The following is a 24,392-nucleotide window of genomic DNA, read 5'->3' as shown; positions in this document are numbered from 1 at the left end:
CATTCAGCTTCTCTTTATTTATGCAAATTTCTGCAGCTGGTAGCTTGAATTTCTCCCCAGAAAATAGATTTTTCTTTTCTACAACATGGTCAGGCTACAGGTGTTCTAAACTTTTCTACTCTGCTTCCCTTTTAAACATAAATCCCAATTTCAGACCATCTCTCTGTGAATGTCTATGACTGTATGCTTTCAGAAAAAGCCAGGTCACATCTTGAATGCTTTGCTGCTTGGAAATTTCTTCTGCCAGATATCCAAACCATCTCTCTCAAGTTTAAGGTTACACAGATCTCTAGAGCACGGGCAAAATGCCACCAGTCTCTTTGCTAAAGCATAGGAAGAGTGACCTTTGCTCCAGTTCACAATAAGTTCCTCATTTCCATCTGAGACCACCTCAGACTGGACTTCATTGTCCATATCACAATGAGCATTTTGGTAAAAATCATTAAACAAGTCTCTAGGAAGTTCCAAACTTTCCCACATCTTCCTGTCTTCTTCTGAGCCCTTCAAACTTTTTTATTCTCTGCCGATTACCCAGTTCCTAAATCACTTCCACATTTTCAGGTATCTCTATAGCAATGCCCCACTTCTATCAGGACCAATTTTCGGTGTTAGTCTGTTTTCACACTGTTATAAAGAACTGCCTGAAACTGAGTAATGTATAAGCAAAAGAGGTTTAATTGACTCACAGTTCTGCATGGGTGGGGAGGCCTCAGGAAACTTACAATTATGGTGGAAGGTGAAGGAGAAGCAGTCTCCTCCCTTGACATGTGGGGATTACAATTCGAGATGAGATTTGGGTGGGGACACAGAGCCAAACCGTATCAACCAGTGATGTGGCTTTGGGAATCACTTAACTTCCCCGAACCTCTGTTTCCTTTTCTGGAACATGGAATTAGTACTACTGATTTTTCAGTGTTGCTAGGATTCAATGAGATAAAGCACAGTCAGTGCTGCTATAACAGTTGTTTTGAAAACACACACATTTTTTCAAAGCTGATTGATGTATTCAGAAAAATTTGAGAATAATGCAAATTTTATGTTTACTTACATAGTCAGTTTTATCCATGAAAAGTACTAGGTGGACTCAGAAGACAGCACTCAGCTCAAGTGAGATGCATGACAATATACAAACACACACACCTGAAACATCTACCAGCTCCCTCAGTTCACCAGGTGTGTTGAGTTACACTCGAGTTACACTCATCCACATCTGCCATTACAACTTTCTGTCCATTTTCTGATAACCAGCCCCCCACCCACCACTTCACAATAACCCATAAGCTGTAACCCTTACAATGCCCATTTCCACAAGAAAGTAGTAGTGTGTTCCAATCTTGTTTTCCCATAAACTCTGCTGTTTTTACGGCACAATTTTGCATAGTATGGTGATTTCTCAGAACTCATATGTTGTGTTATAGCAGAACTGACTCTGTCTAACACAATTCCTGGCAGACAGCAGACACTCAGTAACAGGTAGCTGTTTTATTATTAATATTAATCCACTTAAGTACAATTGTGGGTTGGGGCAGGGATCACTAGTTACAATGTTTAGCTGCTTTGATTAGTAGTGTTAAGTGAAATGGACTGCCTGAGTGGAAGGGTTTTGGTGCTTTTATCTTTTCTAAGTGTGTGCTGGTCAGACCACCCTTGGGATATTAACAGTGACAAACCAGGTATGTCCAGAAAAGAGCAAGCCAGAAAAGGAGAAGACATGAGAATGATCTTTAAATAGTTAGAGGGCCATCTTGGAAGAAGGATTGCTTTGTTTTGTGGGGCTTCAGGGTGACAAGGGGAAGCTCCCAGGGCCCAGGGTTCTGGCTAGCTCAGGGACGAGCCTCAGAATAGTCCCTGGGGGTGATGTGTTCTCCAAGCTCTGACTGGCTGCTCTGGGAGGGGAGAGGACAGAGAAGAGTCAAGCACGGGTTTGGAGGTTCTATCTATAAAGTTCCTTTTCATTTTTTTTTTTTTTCCTTCAAGGTAGTGTGCAAAGACAGATTCTGCTGATCAGAGTAAATTTCAGACAGAAACAACCCAAACTTTTCCAGCAATATTTGGACTTCTGCTTGCCTGCTTGCGTTTTTTTTTCTTTTGGGTGATCTAAGAGAATAGTTAGCACATGTGCATATTTACGCACTGGTTTTTTTTCTAGTTATGCCCTTGAATGTTGCAAATATAAAGACTATGCTTTACAAATATTTATGGCTTCTGGCATGCTTAGGAATAGTGAAATTACATCAATGCTTTCCGTCTCGAGGGCTTTTTTTTGACTTTTCTTCTTCTTCTTTTTTTTTTTTTTTTGTTTGTTTGTTTGTTTCCAACTCAGGGAAAAAGCTCAGTTAGTTACTGACCTGGCATTGCTTTCTCTCTAACATCCTGTGTAGCTTTTGTCCTCTCCATCTAAGCAGGCTGTTAAGCTCTTGTAGTAAGAAAGATGTTACCCTGGGCTTAGACCCTCTCGGTGGAGCTGAGATGGAGAAGCCTCCGGAAGCATGGGGCATTTGAGCTGAGGGATGGCAGGATCTGCTTCAGATATTTAAAGTGGGTTACTCTGAGCCTGCGAACTAGAGAGTCTAGTGTGGTGTCTCTAGAAGAATTACTTTTGTACCCCTAGATGAATTAAAAAGTAATTATACTGAGTGTTTTATCTTGCCTGTATACGGATGTATAAGATTCCAGGTTTCTAGTTGATGTTACTGTTAAAAACAGAAGATGTTTCAAACATATTTGATTTTATTAAATTAGTTTTCCCTGTAGTCATAGGAGGGGTGCTGCTGTTTACATGCTGAATCTTAGCAAAACTATAAAATAGCATTTTTAAAAAATGGCAGCTCTTCTGTTCTGATGCTTTGACAATTAATGTTATCTCTTTTTGTTTCTATGATGAGCACATGGGACTTAGGCTTACTCTTAAAATGGATTTTTCCAAAACCAAGAGTCATTACATTTCTTCCTCTGAGACAAAGTATTCAGGCCTCCTCCTCTTCTAGCACTCAGTCTGGAAAATGTGGTTAGTCTTTCCATGTGGGAGCTCTTGTGCTTTGTGCATTGGTTCCAAGATGGCAAGTGGACTACTGTTCCAAGATCTGGGCCCAAGGCATGTCGATGGGCTCGCCTGAACTTGTATATAATGACCAGAAGGAATTGGTCTGCACTGCCATTACTGCCAGCCACTACCTGATCAATTCTGCTTGGGAAATGGCTCTAATCAACATTCTTCTAGACCTGCTGTTCATGGCTGCAGGTGGCAGGCTCATGGATCAATAATTGGCTGGGGCGGTTGGCCCCACTGGTCAGCCTCACTCCTTGAGCCCTATCTACCTGTTGCTGCCTCCTCCATCCTCCCCTAAAGTCACACAGCTTCAAATAAGGTGGTCCCATCTATTTTGGTGCTTTCGCTTCTTTCTTAACCTCCCATAATGGAAAAAGCACAGGTTCCAGAAGCCTGGTTTTAAATCTCAGCTCTGTTATTTATCAGCTTTGTGATTTTGGGCAAGTGACTTAATCTCTCTGAGCCCTTGCTCACTCATTTTAAAACGATGTCACTCATCCCTTTCAGAGCTGTTAAGAAAACATCATGCAAACCATCTGGTACAGTGCCAGACACAGAGAAGGCCTTCTGGAACTGGAATCCACACACACCTTACCAATTACTTTTTGAGTAGGTCAATTGCCAGCATGTCTCCAGAGCATAAAGATTAGATGATCCTCCTTTCTTTTTGTGCCAGGTTCTGCCCAGGCCCAGGGGCTACAGAGATGAGTAAGAGGAAGTCCCTACCTATAAAGGCACTCCCAGTTTTGCTCAAATCCATTTTTCCAACAAACGTATTTTGATACCTACTGTGTGCAAAATTTATGTGCCTTTGGGGAGGATACTGAGATGATTCAGTCACTCATTTATTCATCGGTCATCAGTCGTGTGCCAGATATTGTTAGAAGCACTATGGGTAGAAACAACAGGCAAGACATTGTCCTTCCTTTTGAGAAGCTCATAGTGCAGTAAAATATACTAAAGTATGGGAGAAGTAGATGGAAAGAGAATATGATCTCATTGTTAAAAGGCACTTGTGTTGTTGGACAATATAGGGTGCACGCAGTAATGTGGATTTCATTTTTGCAAGTATTCAGATCTTGATAGAGCTTCATTGAGACAACCATCTCCTTTTAGAGGAAATGGAGTTTGGGAGTGGTTAATACGTCACACATTTAGGTTAAAGTAACGCTGACACTAGCCCCACAGAAACTTTAATTTGTGTAGTGACTAAAGTGAAAACACTCTCTTTCTTCTTGATTCTATTGTCTCCCAGCAGAGATTTTATAATTTGAAAACATTGTTCCTTAGGTAGCCCCAAGAGGTAGATTTTCAGATTTGCTGCTTGCTTTTTGTAAACTATTGCATTCCTTCCTCCCAATAGCCCCACTGGGGTCAGGACCATTTTGAACTTAAAGAACTTGCTCAAAGTTACACAACTTGACATACAAAGTCAGGATTTGAATCCAGGTTTGCCTGATTCCAGAGTCCAAGCCCTAAGCCTCAACACCATAGTCCATCCATGATTCACACTCATTGTAGTGTCTGATGGCTTTTGAGACTTTGTAGAAAAAAGCACATCTTAAATCATTTTTAGGACCTGTTTATCTGAACCAGTGGAAAAACTAAATTTACGAACCATAAATAGTGTCTATAGATGTGGAATGCCAAGAGAGTTAGGATATATTAATAAATAGGAACAAAAAGTTATGACCAAAAGTTGTGTTTTCCTATACCCAGTTTCTTAAGATTTCATAATTAGCAGGGGGGAATTCTGAGTTGATGAGTATAAAAAGGCCTCTGCAGGTAGCCCAAGAGACGATACTAAAGTCCAGAGGTTATAAACAGAAAGAGGAACAGACACTGTAGATTTTTCTCTACTCCATGACTTCTTCTTGCAGAAATTCTGCACTTGGCACTAATCAGACCTAAAATTAATTTCTTAAAATCACCAATGCCTTATTTAAAGAGGTTAACATTCTGCATGTAGCTGCTCCACTGCCAAACAAAAACACCCCTCGTTCTTTTGTGACCACTAATGCAATTGACTTTCCATCTTTTTAAGAATGCCCCCTCCTATCCCTCCATCTTTGTCTCCCAATTAATTTATGTTTATTTTGTAAAAAGCTTGTGGGCCTGTTGAGTTGATATTGCTAAAGGCTGACAACCACATAGAGGTACCTCTTACAGCGATGAAGTGTGTGTGCGTGTTTGAATTATCTGTTAACCAGCATCAAGACATCGGTTCCCTGTCTTGGATGAATGGCAGGGGAGGCTGAGCTTAACTTGGCCAAAGCAGCAGGGGGCTAATAGAATGTTTCTGTTCCCCATAAAGAAAGGTAGTCAAGCGTCTGTACTTTCCACTGAACTCCAGTTTCTATCCTGCTTTGAAAATTCTGCTTACCCTTTCAGTGAGAGCCACATGACAAGTGTTCAGTATGTCAGATTTGTTTTCATTTTATACTACGTATGAATTTGACCTCCACAGTAGGGCTGCGTTCATTTCCCAAAGCTCTTCCAATAATTGTATTCTTTTAAAAAAATATGCATACTATTATTCTTTTTCAGATTGTGTTATGGCTGGTGTTTTGAAAGTGGTTAAAGGATGACTGGTTGCATGTGGAGTAATGTGTACATGATGCACATTTCCAGATGGAAACAGCCCTCAAAGTTCACTATGTAGTTTGTGTACCTATTCTACTCATTTCATTAGACTGAACTCAGTACTTTCTGGCCAGTAGAGTAGGTTTTTTTCTTTGACAAAATTAAATTTGGATAACCTTTTCTGAAAAGCAATTTCAGTGTGTCATATTGACATTTATATTGATAATTAATTGTTTGTGGCTGCCAAAAGAAAGTGTGTATCTTTGCTTGAGGCCAGGAGTTCCAGACCAGCTTGGCCAACATAGTGAGACGTTGTTTCTACAAACAATACAACAATTAGCTGGACACGGTGGCGTGTTCCTGTAGTCCCAGCTACTTGGGAGGCTGGAGTAGGAGGATCAATTGAGCCCAGGAGGTTGAGGCTGCAGTGAACCGTGATTGTGCCACTGCACTTTAGCCTGGGTGACAGAAACGAGATTCCATCTCTTAAAAAATAAGTATGTATGTAATTGTGTATGAGCTAAGTTACTCTTCCTGTCACATTTGTATGGTAGCTACAGTCAGGCACTGCATAATCATCTTTCAGTCAGCGTTAGAACTGCATATAAATGGTGGTCCAATAGGGTTATAATGGAGCTGAAAAACTCCTAGAGAGGCTGTAGTTGTTGTAATGTTGTAGTACAGTGTATTACTCATGTGTTTGCAGTGATGCTGGTGTAAACAAACCTGCCCTGCCAGTCCTGTAAAACTATGGCACCTCCAGTTATATGCAGTATACCTAACTGTATAATGATAATAGTAAGTATATTTGTGATAATAGTAAGTATACTTGATAATAGTAATAAACAACTATGTTAGTGGTTTACGTATTTACTGTACTTTTTATTATTATTATTTTAGAGTGTACTGCTTTTGCTTCTAAAATAAAACATTATCTGTAAAACAGCCTCCTGAAGGACCTGAAGGCAGGTCCTTCAGGAGGTATTTCAGAAGAAGGCATTGTTATCATAGCAGATGACAGCTCCATGCGTGTTATTGCCCCTTGAAGAGCTTCCAGGGGACAAGATGTGGAGGTGGAAGACAGTGATATTGATGATCCTGACCCTGTGTAGGCCTAGGCTAATGTGTGTGTTTGTGTCTTAATTTTTAACTTAAAAATGTTTAAATAGAAAAAAGCTTATGGAATAAGGATATAAAGAAAATATTTTTGTACAGCTATACAATGTGTTTATGTTTTAAGCTAAGCATTATTACAAAAGAGTCCAGAGTTAAAAAATAAAAAGTTTATAAAATAAAAAAGTTACAGTAAGCTGTCTAATTTCTATTGAAGAAAGAAAATACTTTATAAATCTAGTGTAGCCTAGGGGTACAGTGTTTATAAAGCCTACAGTAGTGTATAGTAATGTCCTAGGCTTTCACTTTCACTCACACTGATTCACCCAGAACAACTTCTAATTCCTGCAAGCTCCATTCATGATAAGTGCTCTCTACAGGTGTAACATTTTTAATCTTTTATACTGTATTTTTACTGCATCTTTTATATGTTTAGGTATGTTTAGCTATACAGATACCATTGTGTGACAGTCGCCTACAGTATTCAGTATGGTAACATGCTGTACAAGTTTGTAGCCTAGGAGCAATAGGCCATATCATAAAGCCTAGGTGTGTAGTAGGCTATACCATCTAAGTTTGTGTAAGTACGCTCTGTGATGTTCACATGACAACAAGCATATCAACTAAGAATGCTTTTCTCAGAACATATCTGTTGTTAAGTGACGTATGGCTGTAATTCATGCATTAATTGGTTACTTGTACCCTCTATTTAGGGCTTCAAAAGTCAGATCTGTCCATCTAAGATGCTTTTAAGTAACATTTACCTTAAGGAAATAGATGGTTGATTGGTTTAAAGAAAGAGACAGCTGAATTGGACGGGGAAGCCAGATTTTGACCATATTTCTAAGAGGAGCTGTTCTGTAATGTTTTGGTAAACGAATGTCTGTCTCCATATCATCTATCTATCTATCTATCTATCTATCTATCTATCTATCTATCTATCTATCTATCTATCATCTATCTATCTATCTATCTATCTATCTATCTAATTTGGCATCTATTTATCCATTAATCTGTCTGTAATACAAATATTCCAAACATTTAAAAAGTATAAGAAGGCTCTGTAGTGCAATGGATAGCACATTGAACTTTTTTTTTGTTTTTATATTGGCTTATTGCAATTAAAAAAGGTGCAAATAATATATGTACCAAAGAAAATTCAGAAAATAAAGAAACACTGAGAAAGCGAAAGACTAGGGCTCATATTATAAACACACAAAAAATCACTTTTAATATTTTGGGTACATTTCCTTGCAGGCTTTTTTGCCCTATGCATACATTTTTATCCATAAATGTAATCATCTTGTCTATGTTATTTTGTAGCAAGCTTTTTTTTCACTTAATACATAATACTATTTTTTCCAAGTCTTTATAGATATTGTTTTTCTTTTCTTTTATTTCTTTTATTTAGCCATCACTCAGTGATTGGATATTTAGGGTATTTCATCATTATTTTCTTTGAAAATTAAATAAAACAAAATTTGATGAAAATCCAAGGTGGCCCAACACAGTGGCTGAATATATCTCATCAGTCTGTTACATTATTCTCATGGAAATGGAAAAACAACCCCCAAAACTCTGCATCTGAGAGGAGTATATATTAAGCTTAAGGAAGTGCTTATGAACAGTAGGAAATGAGAGTTGGTAAATGGAGTCATTTTATTTCATAAAGGTGCCTCAGAGCTTTAAGCCCAAAGCCCTACACTTTGAGTCACTTTGGATTTTGTGCATCCATCCATGATGCACTGTGATTTTGTCTTACACCGTGTTTGGTACGAAGCATTAAATCTTCCTCCCTTTACAGTTTTCAGAATCTGTGAAATAGGACCTGAGCTAACCTAGAAAAGTCTCGCCGCTTGTCGTTTAGATTTTTTTTTTTTTTTTGAGACGGAGTTTCACTCTTGTTGCCCAGGCTGGGGTGCAATGGTGCGATCTCGGCTCACTGCAACCTCTGCCTCCGGGGTTCGAGTGAGTCTCCTGCCTCAGCCTCCTGAGTAGCTGGGACTACAGGTACACGCCACCACGCCTAGCTAATTTTTTTGTATTTTTAGTAGAGACAGGGTTTCACCATGTTGGCCAGGCTGGTCTCGAACTCTTGACCTCAGGTGATCTGCCCGCCTTGGCATCCCAAAGTGCTGGGATTACAGGTGTGAGCCACTGCACCTGGCCTTGTTTAGATATTTTAAAATAATCTTCCAATTCTGAGTAAATAGTATTTGTATAATAGTTGTGAGTTGAAGGCAAATAGTTTCAAAGAGTTCAGTTCTTTTGTCTTCAAAATATAAGTCATAAAAATGCATGATTCTCCCTGAGGAGCCAGCTTGGCATCAGACTCTGGAGCCAGACAGGCTGGGTTTATTTCCTGCCCCACCACTTTCTGCTGGGTGAACCGGAGTAAGTTACTTGACTTGTCTAGGTGTCAGTTTTCTCATCTAGAAAATGGGAATAATACTATTCATTCATAGGTTTGTTGGGCTGGTTTAAATAAGTTAAAACACAGTGTTAACTACTACTGTTTTCAACAGGTTCCTAAGGGTCTGTGTTTCTAGCGCTTTAGCACTTCAATGGCATTTATAATGTTCCGCATTATCTCTAACTGAGTGGTTTCTCTATGTGTATTTCTATGAGTATTTCTTCCCCAACTAGTTTATCATGATGGTTGTAATACTGGCCACCATTTTTGATGGAGTATTATAATACATATTCTACATGTATTACAAAATGTACGTCTCATTGCCATTTATGAGGTATGCATTTTCACTGTTTTCTTTTTACAAGTTTAGTAACAAAAGGTTGTAGAGGTTAAGTAACTTGCTCAAGGTCATAAAATTGCTAAATGTGGAACTTGGAACTAAATTCTGGTCTGGTGTATGTGCCACCACCCTGCTTTTGTAAATTCCTTTAAGGAAGGGACTTTTGTGCTTTTTAGATCCCTTACAGATTTCAGCACTGTTCCTTAAACATAGTAGGTCCTCAGTAAGTTTTTTGTTATGTTGAATGAATGAAGGTAGGAGTGATCCTGTGGATAATAGAACTTTTTTCTCCAATAAGAAAACCAACAATATTGCTTTTTAATGACATGATAGTATGAGTCTTAGAATTCTGTTCTGCTTCCCTGTTACATGTAAGAGTTTGTAATTATTTGTGTATGAAACTGGTTGTATTTCATGTGAAACAAAAGTACATACCCTGTATTTGAGACTCTGATTTGAGAAAACCTGGATTAGCATTACACCAGTAACCATTGAAGCAATTTTAATTTAAATAAAGGATACAACTAATTCTGGATCTGTTTTTAGCCATTTATTTAACAGACATTTATTGAGCATATACATTGTGCAAAGCCCTCTGCAGGGGACTAAGGGTTTAAGGATGAATATGATGGTTTCTATATGAAAGAGGATTTTATCCAATATCATGGGTTTACCTATGCCCTGATGCTAATGACCCCTATATATCTTTAATCCAACTCTTCTCCTTTTGCTTTCATTATTCAGCTCTGTGTTGGATACTTCCACATGGATGTCTCATAGGCCTCCAAACTGAATTTATTATCTCATCCCCAGCACCCACTATGCCTCATTATATATTACATTCTTGTACCTGTTATATATTTCACCTCTGTTGGTGACACCACTGTCTAAAGTAACCATTCAAACCACTGTCCAAACTTCAACCTTCAAACAAACAAACAAACAAAAAAACCAGAAGTAATATTTGATTCCTTTTTTCTCCCTAACATTCTACATTTGGCCATTCACCAATCCTACTGATTTTTTTCCCCTAAATATCATCAAGAACTGTGAAGGATTTGAGACTTTATCTTGCTTGCAAATGAACTTGCCTGCCACAGTTCCATAGATGCTGGCAGAAGGATTCGTGGGTTAGAGACAAAGAAATTTATTAGTCATAGCAATAGCAATAGCCAGAGTATCAACATATTTATTCACTGTTTCTCCAAGACCCAACTCCCATAGGATGTCATGAAGAGGGCCAGGTGACATCCATACATGAAGTGCATTGCGTTACAGGAGAGAAACTCTGAACTTAGGGAACCCAAATCTTTTATATTGGGCAACAAAGATGCTTCACCTTTGCTCCAGAGGGAGATCATTTCTTCCAAGGCTGCTCTCCATATAAACATCTTTGAAAAGTTAGTCTGGAACCAAGGGCAGCCAGTGCTTTGCTCACAAGATGTGCAGAAACGGAAGGGACTCATGGAGAATGTCTCCCAACAAATATATCTTGCATCTGTTCCCTTTGCTCCTTCTTTTTTTTTTTTAATCGAAAGTGCCTTACTGGTCCTGCTTCCATGAGTAGCAGTGACCAGGGGAAAAGGGAGAGGAACCAGCCAGCACAGGGAGGGGTCATCTCCACAACATTCCATTTATACACAGAACTGAACAGCAAGCATAGAGTCACTATTGCGGTTAGAAGTTGGCAGCATGGGAAGGGGGAGGAACAGGTTGGATGTGGGGGTGTTGTTAAAAATATAGGCCCCTCAACACAACTGGGGTGCCTGGGGGGAATTTGGTTTGCTTCAACCCAAGAGGAATAAGAAGATCAAAAGCAGTTTGGCAAGACCAGAACCGTCAGGGATGGAGGGAGGAGGAAAATCCAGGGAGTGGGGGGATCTGTTTGGCAACTGGAGTGAAGGGATTGCCCTCCCCCTGCTGGGATCCCCCCAGCCCCTCTGGTCTGGGAGGAAGGGGACAGCCTGCAACCCCCGAGGGCAGATGTGGGGCTGCCAGATGCTCCAGGCAGGTGGCCAGAACCGGCTCACAAAGGCTTGTCCTCTAGGGAGATGACCGCACTGCCCCCCAGCTTCTCTGCCAGGGTGCAGCGGTCCTTGACCTCCTTGTAGCAGTTTGTGTGTAATTCATGCTTGATCCCTGTCAGCTTCTTGACGGTGTCCTTGGAGCTGGCATAGATCATTTTGCTTTTAAGGGGAGCAGACTCAGGGACCCAGAAGATAAACACCAGGTCCTCCTCCTTGCTCTCCTTGGTCTCGTAGGTTGTGTCACAGAGGGTGTAGTGGCAGTCCTTATCTGGCAGCATCCTGACAAAGGTGGTGTAGGGGTCGTCGATGGTCTGGCTCACATCGCCCACCAGGATCTTCTTGGTCTCCTCCAGGATGATGTTCTTCTTGTCCTCACTAAGGCAGAAGAGCACCGCCTTCTTGTGCTTCTTCACCTCCTCTGGCATTGAAGACTTATGCACCTTCATGTCGTTGAACATGTTCATGACACCATCAGACAGCCACACCAGAGGCCATGTTTCCAGAAGTGAACAGGAGAGGGCATGGAGAGCCGCAGAAGACAAGAGCACTGCAGCCGCTGCTGGGACCCGACTGCACTCTGTTCCTTCTTTGCACCATTAGATCAGGCTGCACATTGCTCATAGGAAGATTGCAACAACTTTTTAGCTGATTTCCCTAACTCTGGGTGGGTCCCTCTTCATATTAGTCCTCCACACCTTGCTGAAGTAGCCTCCTGAGACATAAATCTGACTCTTCCCTGCTTAAAGCCATTTACTACCTGCCTATTATCTATAGGAAAGGCCCAAGCTCCTTAGCCTGACACCAAAGGGATTTTCAGACCAGCCCTTGCTAATCCCTCTAGCCTTAGGGGGGCAGCATATCAGAGTGATTATCTCCCTTACTCTCCCAGTGACTTAACCTTTGTAGCCTGTTTCCTCATTGCTAACATTAGGATGATAAAACCTACCTCATGGGTTGGTGAGGAATTAATCAGCTCACACATGGTTAGCCCTCAGTAAACGTTGGCTGTTATGGTTGTGTCTTTCCACTCTCTGCCTCGCACTTTAAGATCTGGCTACATGGTTTTCTGCTGACTCTGTGTCCCTTTTCACCATGGTTAGTGCCTTTATTCCTGCCACCCACTCTTCTTGCAATGTCCTCCAAACCCTGTTGCCTGGCTTCACGCTGGTTAGGCACATCCTCTTCCTTCTCTTGGATGCTCCATGCATGTGTCGGCCATTGAGCTGTAAATATCTACTAATAAGTCAGTTACTGCTGCTAGACTATCAACTTTATGGGGATGGGGGGTGTTTTATTTATCTTTGTGTTGCTAGCACATAGCATGTGTTGAAAAAAATGGTGAATGAATACATGAAAGAATAAAAGGAATTCACAGTCTACTAGGGTGTTTGGGGTCTAGGGATGAAGGGTGGAAGGCAGCTAAGTAGCTTAATAATAACAGGTTAGAGAATCTGGGTAAAGCTGGGGCTGAGGTGAGAATTAGGCCCTATAGGAGTCCAGTGTAGGGAGTTTGCTTGTTGAGTGTGGTGCATGTGGTGAGGAAGCCTGTTTAAAGTTATCTCCTCAATGAAATAAAGCAGCCCCTTCTAGGCAATCCTAATTACTCCCTTTCCTGAAAGAATATATTGCAAATGGAAGGTCATGCAATGTGCCTTCTTGTAAGATCTTCAATTTCTCATAATACAATGAATTCTCTATTACCTGGAGGAGGGGTAGAAAGGAGCTTCTTTTTAATTAAATTGTCTCTGCAGCAGAAAGTGACTTTATCCTGCCTTTTGAAGTCTTCCTGTTGTCCTCAGCCTGGCTCAAATCACTCCCCTTGAATTCATTGTTACACTAGTGCACCCTGCATTGTGAGTTATAATTTAATGTGAGCGTATCTAATTCTCTAATGAGATGGAGACTCTTTGGGAGTTTATGTTTTTTTCCCTGAAATGTTTAATGTCATGCTTTTGAATTAAGAAGGGCTTCTACATATATTTATAGACTGGCTGAGTTTCTCCATATATGTGTTAAGAACTTTCAAATAATTAGAGCATAGCCTCAATTTCAGAATGCCAGTGATCTTCTCCAGGGCTTCAGCTTCCCTGAAAGAACAGCTACTCAGGGCCTATTATTAACTGTTTAAGGTACCATTTTTTAACTTTGAAATAAAAACTGAAATATTTGGAAAATACTGATAAACGAACAAACAAAAAAACCTGAACTATCCCTACTAGTAGTAGTGATAACTACTATACAATAGTATTTGGAGTATATCTCTGTAGTCTGTCTTCCTTGGCTTTGTGTTTTTGCTTCTCTTTCTCTTTCAATGAATGAGGTCATCTTTTATCACTCATCTGGCAATCTGCTTTCTTCTCCTTAACATCAATAGATATTTATTAAAAGTGATGATGCTGGAGTATTTCTTTTAGGTTCCTGTTTCAACCCTTGACCCACTGTTTTGCCTTGTTTGCCACTGCCTGCCTTTTCTTGATTTCTGTTTGTCTCTCTGGATTGACCCATTATTGTGTTCTGATCTCTGATACCTGCATGCATCTTCATAGTAACTTCCAACTTTTGGGAGTGTCTGCTGTGCCCCAGATAGTTGTATGTGTTTTACCTGCTTTAAAAATCTCTTTTCGGATAGACTGGATATTTGTAGTCTCCATGTCGCAGATGAGGAATTTATTTGGTGTAGAGATTTAGTAATTTATAAAAGATCATGAAGCTTAGACGGAGCCTGAACTTATGTTTTTATACTCAGCACCCCCTCTAGTATGTGAAACTGTCATCTTTAGCTTCAAACTCCTTCTGGAATACTGATTTTTGGGTGCTGTGTCTAATCAGCTTTCAGCTCTACAATATTCCTTGAAGGGCACCGCAACCCACAACCTTGGGCCAGCATAGTGAATTTTATATTTTTTATTTGACAGAGAGAGAGAGAGAGTGTGTGTGTGTGTGTGTTTGAGAAAACAGCTGTGGTTCTTCCTTTCACTCCTCATGGTGAGGAGGTGGCCTACCCCTCACATCTGTTTTCAGCCCCTGTTCCTCAATACCAGAGTTATTTTCTATTAACTCAATGCACCTTTTCTTTGTAATTCTTGTCAATTTTCCCTCCAGCCACCTGCGCGGTCTCTGGCTTGCTCTCAGGCTGTGAGTAAGTTCTTTGTATACCTTCTGTTTTCGATAACCTCAGCCCAAGACTTAATGTCAAGGTGGGGGCCCTATTAAAGATGCCATGAATCATCTTGTCTTTGTTTGAAGATTTCCGTGTTGGCAAGTGGGCAGATAGATGTAGGTTTCCCAACCAGATGTACTGGTAGCTGAGATGGGGGCATTCAGCTGAAGTACATTCCTATCATTATTTGGCAAAGAAAGAGCCACTGAGATTAAAAGCATGATCCTTGCTTGTGATCTGGCTTCATCAACGGAATCATAGAGCCTCTGTGTTGGAAAGGGCCTTAAAATCATCTGCAACTGCACGGCTTGATACTTGAGGGAACTGAGGCAATAGATAAAGGAAGTGATGTAAAGTTATAGAATGCCAGACCTTCAAGGGACTTTTGACATGACCTAACTCTGCGCTCTTATGTTTTGGGGGAAGAATAGTAAGGCCTCTAGAAGCTCACTAACACTCCTAATGCGGCACGGCGCGTTACTGCAGAGCAAGGACTCTACTGACCACAGGCCCAGGACAGTGGCCTTGGAGGTGAAGTCACTAAGGGGGATCTGTAGGATTTGGCTGGTTACAAGAGCTCACCCGCTATCTCCTCCAGGCTGGCTTCCGTGGGCCTCTGTTGAACTATCAGTCCAGTGTTCTTGCCTCTGTCCCCACAGCCCTGCGGAGGTCTTCTTCCACCTGACAGATGGTGATTGCCCTCTCCACAGTGGTAGGAGTGAGGGAAACAGTGAGGGGAAATCAGGAAACAGGAAGCCAGGGAGAGGAGCAAGAGGTGTTGGGGCTGTATGTGCTGGCTCCGTGCCTTGGTGTTATGGGTTTCTAGAGGGTTTTAACTTTGTAGTAAAGACAGGACTTGGGGGAATTCTCCCTGTGGTGGGACAGGAGTTTTCTCCACAGCCTTCACAAAGTATTCCCCGCAAGAACTACTCATCCTTCACGGTCTACTTCTTTCGTAGCAATTCAGTCTTCTGCTGTTTCTTCTGGTACCAGCCTATGGATTGGGTAAGGAGAAAGATCAGGTTTGTAAAGAGATCTTTCTGGTCCTTCCAGTAATAAAGCCCCTTGGACAAGGGCCAGGGAGATTCATCTCCCAGAGACTCCTGTGCTCTAGGTGGTGGTAGAGGCTTCCTGCCAGAAGGATCTGAGGCAGAGGACGTGGATGGTGCCATGCTGGCGTCTCTGTGCATCTGGCAGCGCAACAAAGGACTTCTGTCTGCCCTGCGAGGCTGGGTCGGTAAAACCCACTTCAATTGAAAGCCACCACACTTTAGCAACTTGATAATTAAAATTCTAATATGTGAATTAAAGAAAACAAGGGGCTGTGTTCCTGCCATATTAAAATACAGCTGCAGTGATTCCACTATTGTTTCCTTTGACAGAGCTGTGGTTTTCCTACACACCTTTGTTTGAGGCTTTGATTCAGATATACTCCCTGCGGCTGATAAGTCCCATGTGTCTACTCATCGGTTAGATGGTGCATGGGGATGATTCTTCTGTGATGTGGAGAATGAAAGATCGTGTCTTCAAGTTATGTGAGGTGGCTAAGTGACATCTCATCAAGAGCAGAGATAAAAACAAAACTCATGGAAAAGGTACTTCCTGAGCTCCCTTTTTGTTTCCTAAGTGATTTAAGACAATAAAGGCCAAATCGAAGAGAAAACTTAAGAGCCGATATAGCTGATACCTGGACTTACGGATTGATTTATTTCTGTGAACACTCTGGGAAAATGGCCACTTGTCGCTCTCTGTTATTAATAAAGAGGTCACTTTATCATTAGGCCTTTGAATCTGTATTTAATGGCTAAAGCAGATGGTTATAATTTCTGACTTGGTGTGGCCACCTTATTAATAAAAAAGAACTGATGGAAACAAAAAGGCGTCTTCATTTTTAACTCCAGAAGCATAACACAAATGCTTTCCAGTCTTTCTTTGTGTGGAGAGCAGACCAAGTGACTGCAATAAGATCCTGTTACACATTTGAAAAAAAGACTTTTGCAGAGTGGAGGTAACTCAGTTTGAATCCTTCTTTTGTTAAACTTTAAAGAACACTATAAATATATGCCCCTTTCCTTGAAGAAGGTATTTCGAAGGAAGCTTCAGGATTATATTTTAAAGTAAATTAATATTTTAATAACATAAGGAAACTAAAAAACACCTAATTTATTTCAGATAGTGGAGGCCTGTGGTACTTTCTAAAATTATTCTTTTTGCTTAAACTACTATAAACTGCTTTTTTGGATTTAATTACTAGGCTTAGATGAATGTGCCATGCATCTTATTTTGGTTCTTTTTAAATTCACTTGGAATTAAAAAAAATCAATAATGGCAAAAACGTCTGGTAGTGGATTTCTGCTTGATTTCATCAAGCCTGTATATTCCCCTATAATGGTAAGGAGTTTGAAATCGTGGTTATCATCCTGGAAATTTTTTGTCCCCAAAGGGACAAACCTACATTTGTGAAGACAGAATGATTTAGAATCTTAATGTACTCAGTAAACTGAGTGAACAGAGCAGAAAAATGCTGGGAATTCTTCACATAGGCTCAGAAGAGCTCTTTAATTCACTTAGATACCAAAGACTTATTGATATGTCAGGCTGTGGGCGGCATCCTGGGGTCTGTTATGGCAATGAATTCCTGGTCCTTAGGTGACAAGAATGGGATGAGTGTGCTATGCCTGGCTCTGAGATAAAGAAAAAACATGGAATATTAAGGATCTTAAAGTCTTTACGGGTTTCTTTGCCCACTAGTTTTCAATGTTTTTTAATTAATGATGCCTTTCAGAGCTGTCCATGGGCCCGCGTTTAGAAGTGTTTTGAATTTCAAATTATTAATGGTAATTGTTGTTTTCTGTTTTCATTAACCAAAGGCATGTATAACAACCCATTCAGTTCATTTGTTTATTGATTTGTTCATTAATTCTTCAGTATTTAGCTTGTTATTTACTTTTGGCTTGGCACCATGCCAAGCACAGGGATGCAGAGGAGTTTGTGATGGCCACCAGTCTTATTTAAAATGCCTAAAATAGGGTCAGGAGCAGTGGCTAACACCTGTAATCCCAGCATTTTTGGAGGCCGAGGCTGAAGGATCACTTGAGCTCAGGAGTTTGAGACCAGCCTTGGCAACATAGTGACACCTCATCTCTACAAAAAATAAAAAAAGTTGGCGGGGTGTGGGGTGTGTGCCTGTGGTCCCAGCTACTCCAGAGACTGAGTTGGGAAGGTCACTTGAGCCCAGGACGTCAAGGCTGCAGTGAGCAGTGATGGTACCCCGCACTACAGCCTGAGGGACAGAATGAGACCCTGTCACAAAAAAATAAATAAAAATAACTAAAGTGCTCCACAACAGTGGATGGATTTTTGTTTTTCCTACCATCTCAGATTCCTGGATATCTAGACCAATCCATTGCTAAGCCATCATGCTTTGTTTTCTTTTTTAAACTTTGAAATATTTTAAGTGTACAGAAAAGCAGACAAAAGTGACAAAACCCATTTCAGATACAAATATTTTTTATTTGTTTCAGATTTTTAAAAGAAATAAAACATTATAGATACAACAAAAGCTCCCAGTGTACCCCTCCTAAATCCTGTCTCTTTTCTTCTCCAGAGATAATCTGTCCTTTAAATGTGATGTCTTTTCATTCCCATGCATGTTTTTATATTTTTGCTCTCTGTGCATAAATGCACAGAGTGCTACTAAAAATAGTGCTTTGCCTATTTTAAAATTGTGTATAAATGGGAACTTACTGTACCTGTCATACATCTTGCTATTTTTGCTCAATGTTGTGTTTTTGGTATTAACCTTGTTAATTTAGGAATTGCATGTTGATCTAAGAAGTTATTTTAGTTGCTGTGCAGTAAGTATGCTGTTGTATGACCATTTCACAATTAATGTACCCATTCTCCTGTCTTCATTTTTTGTGCATTATAAACAATTTTGCCATGAAAACTTTGACTTATCTTTCTGTAAAAATGTGTGAAGTTTTTCTAGGCCAAATACCTAGGAATAGAATAGAGTATGCATGTCTTCGGCTTCCCTAGGTGCTGTGGAATTGCTCTCCAACGGCCTTATGCCAGTGCGAGCTCCTTCCTACAGGATATAAGTTCCCATTGCTCTTTACCCTTTCTAACTCTTGGTATTGGAAGTATTTTTAGATTTTGCTTATTCAACAGGTATGAGATAAACTATCACAGTTTGGATGTGTAAAGATATGTCAAGTTGAGTAAAGATGTTAGAGCAAAGACTGGAGATTTTTTTTTCCTTTTCCTCCTGTTCTAGCTGTATTGTTCTAGCTATATTATAGGGCAGATTTGAGTTTCTGCTTGGGTAGAATTATCCTCATCAAAGCCTACTTTGGCCCTAATTAGTTTGCTATACATCCATTGTACACAGAACACATTATGTACATTTCTAAGGAATTGAAGAGACAAAGTCCAAACTTATAGAACCTATGTTGGGGGTGCATAGCAGAAGATACTGGGGCCCAATTTACAGTAGGTTCATTGCACTGGCCAGTGAATTCAGGGACCTTGCTCTCTATGTCAGCAGAGATTGCTGCCTGTGTGGTTTTTTGGTTTTTTGTTTTGTTTGCTTTTTGTTTGTTTGTTTGAGACAGAATCTTGCTCTGTCTGCAAGCTGGAGTGCAGTGGCACGATCTAGGCTTACTGCAACCTCCGTCTCCCGAGTTCAATCAATTGTCCTGCCTCAGCCTCCTGAGTAGCTGGGACTATAGGCGTGTGCCACCACGCCCAGCTATTTTTTGTATTTTTAGTAGAGACAGGATTTCACCATGTTGGCCAGGATGGTCTCAATTTCTTGACCTGGTGATCCGCTAGCCTCGGCCTCCTGAAGTACTGGGATTACAGGCGTGAGCCACTGCGCCCGGCCGCTTTTTGGGTTTTAATGTCCATAAAATGAGAGATTGCATTAGTCATTCCTTCTTCAAGAGCAGATTTTCTTTTCTGCTTTCAAAATTCCATGCTTCTAAGTGGCGTTGACCCTTGGTGCTTTAAAACGTCTTAAAAATCGCTAATACTTAATTGGTATTGAGAACAGAGGAACTTAATGCAGGAGCCACCACTAAGTGAAGAGCAGTTAAAAAATGCTAAGAAGTCACCTTCAAAATTCTAATCTAATTAAAATTATGTAAAAAAAGACCACCATCACTCATGTATAAAGATGACAGGGAAAAATTACAATGAATAGACTGTGGGTGATTATTCCCCTCATTGCCCTATTTTTCTGTTTTCCAAATCTTTTTTAATGGTCATGGAGTAATATTCTTGGAATAAAATAATAAGCATATGCAAACAATTATAAGCTCATTTGGTAGGAAAATAAGAATGTGATTTATACAAAACATGTGCTGGGCAAAGGGGAGAACACCTGTATATGAAAAATGATTTGTAATGATTTTGTAAATAATCCTATAATCCTTCCTTGGGTTAAGGGTTGGTGGATGATAAGTGTTTTTCTTTAGGTTTTGCTGCTGGAAAGATCCAGGGAAGATGGAAGACAAGTACACTGGCATCTTACCTAAAAGCAGTGGCACAGCAGATGGTAGAACAATTTGAGCTTCGCTCATTGGATTTTAAGACCAAAAGAAAAGGCAGAACTAAAGAGATTTTATTCATTAGGTCACGTAGATATTCCTATTCCAAAGGCATATGACAAATCCTTCAGAGTTGAAGTAATCATAATGCCTACCATATATTAAGCATTAAATATACATATATTTTTCAATTCTGGAATAGCTGTGAATGTGGGAATAACTGTACTGACTGACAGGGGAGAGATCAGATAGTTTAAGAAACTTGCCCCATATGCACAGCTCATCAGTGGTGCTGCCTGGACTCAGCCACCATCTGTTTCACTCTGCTGGGGCATACATGTATGTGTACCCTTGCCCTGGCAAACTCTTCCTTTTGTAGAGCTGAAAGCAGCCCCCTGCAACTTTCCTATGTATTTATTCTCATCCTGCCCTCCTGAGCACCCAGCCTTAGAAGTCTGCTCCCTCTTTCACACAACAGCCTTTCTGATCTTCAAAGAGGGCTATCGTGTCCATTTCTCCACTTCTCCCCTCTTCGGTCTATCATCTTGGAAAAGCTCAGAGAGGTGTTTTTATTCACAGATGCCTTGAGAAATTTCATGGTTTTTAGACTCATGCTGAGTTTGTCCAGATGTGCCAATATTTGTCTTATATGATACAAATTAATTGTCCAGAAGAGGAAGAAACCTTTGTAGACACTCACTAATGCAAACCAGTTCCTTTGAGTATTGATGGAAGGAAAAACACTAAAAAGTGAAACAGATCATTTTCACTGGGAGAGTGTAGTTGTTGAATTCACATTCTACTTTTAGGACAAATCTGTAGCATGACAGTTCAGTCTTACCACATGTATTAACCATGGGAAACCTAGGGTGACATTTGCAATAGACTCCTGCTTTTCTGTAAGGACTTTATACAGATGGAGAAAGTATGATACTCTTACATTTTATTACCAAGTTCTGTGGCCCAGGGTTTACAGCATAAGGTGGCAAATAATTTAGCTCCACTCAGATTTGGAAGAGTAACTATTATTATTATAAGTAAGATTTAAACTTAGGGACAGGTACACACTCTTTAAGGAGAGTTCTAAGACTGAGATGTTGTATCATTATCAGTACCTGGCATAAATATATGTATCTGAGTTCTCTTTGAGAATCATAAGGGAAAAGATGTCTAATATGATTTGACCTCAAGACACTAACGATGATTACACCTATCCCCTGCTCCCGGCATCATAGTCACCAACTGTGGCAACAGCTGCTGCTAATGTTTTTTGAACTCCTGTGGTATGCCTGGTGATGTACTTTATATCAGCTAGTTCATTCTCAAAACTTGAGAACACACTACATATACCATAGTAAGTACTATTGTTAGCCTCGTTTTATAGATGAAAAAACTGAGAGGTTAAGTATTCTGCCCAAGATCATATATAGGTTGGGTATCCCTAATCTGAGAATCCAAAACCCAAAATGCACCAAAATATGAAACGTTTTGCATGCCAACATGATGCTCAAAGGTGCTCCTTGGAGCATTCAGATTTTGGATTTTTGGATTAGGAATGCTCAGCTGGTATAAACGCATATATTCCAGAATCTTGAAGACATCTGAAACATTTCTGATCTCAAGCATTTTGGGTAAGGGATACTCAACCTGTATCTTGTATATAGTAGAGTGAGAGTCTAGCTTATGCTTTGCTCTTATATCTTGTTTCTTTCTTCAGCAAAATAGTCTGTAAATTGAACATTAAACAGTGCACTGGGGACACAGTAAGGAATCTTTCATTACCAATGGAGCATGAATGAAAGTTTCCAAATATGAGGTTTCCTTAGTGAAACACTATTTTTAGGAAAAACTATTAAACCAAGGCTTATGATAAAGGATCATTCCACATCCAAATATACCTCTCCTGTATTAGCATAATTCTCTACTAAAATCACAGCTGAAATTCATTCACTCTAAGAGATGGATAAAAACCATACGGTTTCATGTAAAGATCACCAGCTTCCCAGAACTAGGATGATGGGAATTTTAACTAATGCTGCTGTGACTGTGGCCTAGCCTCTTACTCTTTCTGGATCTCAGTGGGCCCATCTGTAGAATGTGAGCATTGGCCTCTGTGATAATGAATGTTCCTTCTAGCTTTGTATATTGCATAGTGCATGACTGCTAGCTTCAGGAAAAATAAAACGGTTTCAATGGAAATATCAGATCACCAACCTGATTCCAATGAATTTTTTTTTATTCACTGAGGCTTTATGTCATATAAAAATATGTGACGTATTACTGCTCTGCTGCCCATCTATTTAAGGCATTCTTCAGTAGACTTGTCAGGGCTTATCTAAATCTTAGCACCACTTACGTGTGGCTGATTGCTTGGCAGGAGGAGGTTCCTGCATTTTCTTCCTCCTGTGTATTAGTGAATTGAAATCAAGGGAAAAACTGCTTGGCTTTCTGCTTCCTTCCATGGTAGGTAGACTTTTCTACATATTTTCCAGCAGTTCTTTTTGACAGCCAAGTCTGGAAACAGGGCAGGATGGAGGTTTTACAAATAGGTGACAGTTGTTTGTCTCATGAATTTCTTCTATTTCCTTTCCCTAGTGGAGTTAACTGCCTCCTTCCTACAACAATCTGAACGTACTTCCATCACAGAGTATCTAGCAGTGTGAGCAATAGCCATTTCTCTCTTTTACCTCTTCTGGATTCTAAACCCATCATAGGTAGAGATAGAACATGTCTGTGCTTAGATAGTATCTGGCACATACAGATTGCTCAATTAATGGTGAATGAATGAATAAAGAAGAAAAAGTGATGAAAGAAGAAAAACTACAGTCGTCTCTTGGTATCTGTGGCACATTCGTTCCAGGACCCTGATGGATGCCAAAATCCTTGGATGCTCAAGTCTCTGATATAAAATGGCATAGTGTTTGCATCTAACCTACATACATTCTCCTGTATACTTTAAATTATCTCTAGGTTACTTATAATACCTGATATAATATAAATGCTATGTAAACAGTTGTTACACTGTATTTTAAAATTTGTATTATTTATTATTATTATTTATTTACTTATTTTTCCAAATATTTTTGATCTGTGGTTGATTGAATCCATGGGTGTGGAACCTGGGGATATGGAGGGCTGACTGTATATACTAATGAACACTACTTTGGATTATATGAAAATACCCATTTATGAAATGGACAATTCAAATGTTTCCTCTTTGACTGTTCTTAACCTGACCTCCCAACTTGAAGTAATCTGTTCCTCTCCTCTAAACAGTTATGTGTACTATGTGTTTGGTAATTAATTATGTACTGACTCATGACATTTGTTTCTGTTCTTATAATACTTTTTGATTTTCAAATACCTTATGACTTTGTTTTTTATTACAATTTGTTTTCCCATCAAGATTGTAAATTCTTGGAGGCAAGGGCAATTATTAAATACTATATTTGATACTTAATTCGCTCCTCTCCTTTGGGGGCTCCAGTTACATGTATATTAGGCCAGTTGAAGTTGTTCCTCAACTCACTGATTCTGTTTATTTTTTTAATTCCCTTTTTCCCTCTGTATCTTATTTTGGATAGTTTTGATTTTTGTGTTTTCCAGTTTACTAATATTTATTCTCTGCAATGTCTAATCTGATGTTAATCCCATCCAGAGTATTTTTCATCACATACATTGTAGATTTCACCTCTAGAAGTTTGATGTAGCTCTTTTTTTTTTTTTTTTTTGAGACGTAGTCTTGCTCTGTTGTCAGGCTGGAGTGCAGTGGTATGATCTCGGCTCACTGCAACCTCCGCCTCCCTGGTTCAAGTGATTCTCCTGCCTCAGCCTCCCAAGTAGCTGGGACTATAGGCGCATGCCACCACGCCCCACTAATTTTTTTTTTTTTTTCTGTATTTTTAGTAGAGACGGCGTTTCACCATGTCGGCCAGGATGGTCTTGATCTCTTGACCTCATGACCCGCCCACCTCGGCCTCCCAAAGTGCTGGGATTACAGGTGTGAGCTACCACGCCCTGCTGATGTAGCTCTTTTTCATATCTTCAGTGTCTCCACTTACTTTTTGAACTTAGGGAATATAGTTATAATAACCATTTTAATGTTCTGTCTGCTAATTCTAACATCTGTGTCAGTTTTGATTGACTTTTTTTTTT

The 24,392-nt window shown here is 39.9% G+C and overlaps 1 protein-coding gene and 1 pseudogene across 2 annotated transcripts in view; one reads left to right on the top strand and one right to left on the bottom strand.

The window, feature by feature from the left end:
- The window catches only part of ROR1 (receptor tyrosine kinase like orphan receptor 1), a 407,220-nt gene that overhangs the window by 57,450 nt on the left and 325,378 nt on the right, over positions 1 to 24,392 (top strand). The gene's annotated exons all lie outside the window — the stretch shown is intronic.
- LOC104008400 (cofilin-1-like) lies at positions 11,525 to 12,020 on the bottom strand (annotated as a pseudogene).

The sequence above is a fragment of the Pan troglodytes genome, chromosome 1 (genome assembly GCF_028858775.2).
Source record: "Pan troglodytes isolate AG18354 chromosome 1, NHGRI_mPanTro3-v2.0_pri, whole genome shotgun sequence".
NCBI classification, from domain to species: domain Eukaryota; kingdom Metazoa; phylum Chordata; class Mammalia; order Primates; family Hominidae; genus Pan; species Pan troglodytes.
The sequence above is the reverse complement of the archived record's forward strand: the minus strand, read 5'-3'. Positions and strand labels throughout refer to the sequence as shown.